This window comes from Echinops telfairi, unplaced genomic scaffold (assembly GCF_000313985.2).
Source record: "Echinops telfairi isolate 266 unplaced genomic scaffold, ASM31398v2 ScPeMD7_2291;HRSCAF=2852, whole genome shotgun sequence".
Lineage (NCBI taxonomy): Eukaryota > Metazoa > Chordata > Mammalia > Afrosoricida > Tenrecidae > Echinops > Echinops telfairi.
The window spans coordinates 3,162,234-3,166,674 of NW_022106189.1; positions in this window are offsets into that span (position 1 = coordinate 3,162,234).

The following is a 4,441-nucleotide window of genomic DNA, read 5'->3' on the forward strand; positions in this document are numbered from 1 at the left end:
CTGGGGAAGTGCAGCGGAACAGCAGGGGAGGGGAGCAGCAAGATCCCCAGGGAATGATGAGGGTGGACATTGGGAACAAGGCGTGGTGCCCCAACAGACTGGACTGGAAAACACTCTTAAAGAACCACCAATCTTATGGTTAGCAGCCCAATGCAGAAGTCACTATGCCCTTAGATCTCCTTGGAGATACTGATCGAGACTCTTAAGGTGGAACTAATGACTGATGGAGACTCCTAAGGTGGAACTAAGGATGCTTTTCAGCTTTCTATGGACCAGCCACTGCAGTTGGAGAGCTTGCTCCCTGCCTAAACATAGAGCTGTTTGTTGCTTTTTTGCAATACAGGACTGATAAACAATGCAAAATTATCTGGCTCCACTTGGGGAGGAACCCAGTTGGACACCGGTCAGTGAACATTTGCATATATGAATGCATCTCAGTGGAAGTAAGTGCTCAGGAGGAAGCTTGCAAATGTAGTACAGAGAAAACCGCATCAAGACCATGACAGCACTGAGGATGGACACAAAAAGATGTTTGGATATAAATCCCCCTCCTCCCCTTTTTTTGAGGATTGACACTATTTCTGGAAATTAGGCAATTTCAGCATTTGCTTTGGTAGAAACAGCTGCCACTCTAAAGCCCAAACTCTGAGCCAGCAAACGCTGTCCTTTGAGCCGAGGTTGTCTCAACCTGAGATGAGTGAGGGGTGTGACCTCCAGGCTGTGTGTCCGACCCTGAGAGACCCCTCAAACTGCCTCTTCTTCCACGAAGATTCAACGTCAGCACCTGGCGGAGCAGCAGGCCCAGAACCGGGCCAGCCACACTCCCTGAGAGCCGATGGGCAGCTATCAGAGGAAAGGTGTGAACGAGGGAAACACAGGGGCCTGGGGTCAGAAGACTGAAGCCTCAGGGAGGACACCTCCCTCTCTCTGGTCCTCAGTCTTTCTCTCTGCTACAAGCAGGAAACGGACTCCATCCACGAGGCAGATGCAGGGACAGCGCCATTAAAAGCAAGGCTTTGGGTGGCCACAGACACCCACCAAGGAAGGGTGTCTCCCATGTTGGGCAATGTCTCCAGGTTTCCCTCTTCACTAGGAGGCGGAACCTTCTCAGCAACAGGGACTCTGTCCCTCAGATTACATCAAAGTGAACAACTCCGTTTCCTGTCTTTCTCGTTTTTCTTTTTCAACCCCAAGGCTGGGAGCCTCCGGCAGACAGAAGTATCCAGCTGGCCTTTCATCCTGTCATCTCCTTTCCATCCGCTCCAGGCATGGACCGTGGTCTTGCATCGAGGGTAACGGTACCAAGGTTCCTCTTCAAATACAGGTGCGTGAACACAAAGAATGAGACAAGGTGTACCATTCATGAGATGGATGCAGATGCTGATGTTGGGGGAGGGTGGCCCTCGAATGTCAACTGTTTGGGCATCCCTGTACGTTCCTATCTCTAAGGCCCCTCCCAGCTCACCTCGTTTTCTGTCTTTACAAGAAGCAGCCCTTGTTCTCAGTGGTCACATCTTTTCTGGGGACTGGACCCCAGTAACCTGAGACAGGGCCCTGGGATCCTGTGGTTTCATGGCTGTCTTTCTCTTCCTGGTGATACCCCCCATCTTCTGTCCACGAGAATACCTTTTCTCTGCCGTTCATGGCACTGACGTCTGAGCCATGGACTCCTCTGGCACTTGCCTATTCTCTCAAAATACATTTATTTGCATGTAAGCACTGTGCCAGAACCCTGGCAAGCTTCCCCTGGCCATTTACATGAAAAACACACATTACGATTCAAATGACTTTCCAGTTATGCTCCCCTGGATTTCTGTACTTTCTAAAAAACTCCCGTGTCTATCTCTTTCTGGGGTTATAAGTTAACATGGTTTTGTTATGATAAGAACTTCTTTCAAAAATCCACAGATGTTTGCTAAACCGTTGAGATGTTAGCTTGATGCTAAAGAAGTGCTCTTTCACAGCCCACCCTGAGTGAAGGGGATCTGGGGACAAGGGAGTTGGACCCAGAAGCTGCTTCCAGCCTTCACTCGAGGTTTGATTCTCACTGTCTGGGGGTCTGTAGAAAGCCCCGCACTGTACACGGGAGCCATGAGCTGAAGCCGTCCATCCCTAACACTGCGGAGGGAAGGACTCACACTGGGTACCCCCAGGGTTTTCTTGGGAACAGGCAGCCAGGTGCTTCTTAGAAGTGAGGTTGGCAAGACTTCATCTCATTAGCTTTGGGCATGCCATCAGGAAAGACCAGTCCCAAGAAAAGGTCTCCATGCTTGGGCAGTAGAGGGTCAGCAAAACCGCTGAAGACGCTCCACGCGCCAGCCTGCCTGCAATAAGAGGCGGAAGGAAGCATGACAACGGTTGTCAGGCTGGTGGAGCACGGGGCAGTGTTGACTTCTGTTGTACCGAGGGTCAAACAACAAGAACAACACATTTAACAGGAATGCCGGCAGGGCTCTGTTCCTCACCAGGGACTGTAACACATGCTAGTCCACGTGAGTGAAGACTTTCTACCCGTCAGGTCTTGGCACGTGAGCATGGGTGGACTTGAGTGGCAGTGAGCCTGGAGACACCGCTGGAGGATTCCGGGGAAAGATCCATTGGCCATTCGAGGTTATAGAAGGGGCCCAATCTCTGGGTGTGTGACCTGCAACCTCTCTGGGCCCTGAGAGTGTTATTACCTCACCTTTGGCATTTGGCGTGAGTCTTAGTGGGAGGGGAGGGGCCGGCTCACTTTGGGTTAAATTAATTGGTAGATAAAGGGACTGAGGTGTCGAGGAGGAGCTGGGTCCTGAGACTCAAATGACATCATCAGGGAACTGTTTCTCCAGCGCTCCTGACTTTTCCATCAGTTTTGTTCTCCGGAAGGCAGCAGGGAGCCTCCAACTGCTCCAGGACCGCATCCTCATTCCCATCTGGCCTGGAAGTTTTACTAAGAAATTAATCACACACACATTATACAGAGGCGTATTCACTTGTATGAGGGAAGTTCCAAACCTTCCTGGAAAAAAATCGACACATCATCGATTTCCAATGGTGAATGATTGGTTAAGTACATAGTTGTATTTCTAAAGGATGTGATAAACACAAACAATATAAAGTATTACTTCTGTGAATAGCAATTGCACAAAAAATATTCTTGATATTTTATTACACAAGATACAGAAAGGAAACTTAGTAAGGTCACAGTTTTGTTATACACTACATATTAATTAGAAATCTAGATGCAAATGTGTCAATATGTACTCTCACGCTACATGGGTTACAGACTACATTGTTTTAAAAAACAATCATTTTGTTTTAAAAATATGTCTTGAGGTCTCTATTATGATGACCTATTATTTTGTATGCTTTAAAAATACAAACAAAAATTTTTTTTTAAATGGGTAGGTGTGTAGTGGTTGATAAGTGGACCCCCAACTGGGGGCAGTTGCCGATCCCACAGGAGGTGCTCATGCTCTGATGATCTGAAGCCAGGGTGGTCTTCCTGGAATTCATAATGCTGGGGGGGTGGGGGGGCGCTTCTTTAGGAGACAAACCAGGGAGCTGGAGCAATCGAGGTGGAGGGTCTCCTGGTGAGCTCTCCTAGCCTTTGACTGCTCTAGCCACTAGCTCTGGACTTGGCCATGCATGGCTCTACTGAAGTCCAGGAGAGAACATGCAAGGGCAGGTCAGAGGTGTATGATTTCAGATACTTAATGAGCTAACACATGCCCAGGGCTGCTCACGCCACTTACACGGTTAAATTGGGCTCTGCATTTACAGATATTACAGATTTTCGGGTTACACGGGTATGCATTCCTCAAGCTGAAAATTCAAAACAAAGAATGCATTGCCATCAAGTTGATTTCAATTCATAGTAATAAAATTGAAAAAAATAATTCAAGCTTTGAATGGAAATACTAAAGGATTCTATGGACAAAATATTGATTGATGCAGGGAGCAGCAGAAGGAGATGGAAGGAATACATAAGAGTCACTGTACCAAAAAGAAGTAACTCATGTTCAACCAGCTCAGAAAGTAGCATATGAATAATATAATCCAAATCTAAAGGAGGGAATGGCGTAAGAGCTTAAATTGTGACCACTTGTTTTCAAAAGGGTATGGGTGACAGTGAAGAAGACCAAAATCCTCACAACTGGGATGCTAGTAACATCCTGATCAATGGAGACAAGGCTGAAGTTGTCAAGGATTCTGTCTGCTTGGATCCACAATCAATGCTCCTGGAAGCAGCAGCCAAGAGATCAAAAGACGAGCTACATTAGGTACATCTGCTGCATGAGACCTCTTTGGAGTGTTGAAAAGCAAGGATGTTACTTTGAGGACTAAGATGCACCTGAGCCAAGTCATGATATTTCCCGTTGCCTCATATGCATATAAAAGTTGGATATTGAGGCAAGAAGACTGAAGAAGAATTGATACATTTGGGTAGTGTTGCTGGAGA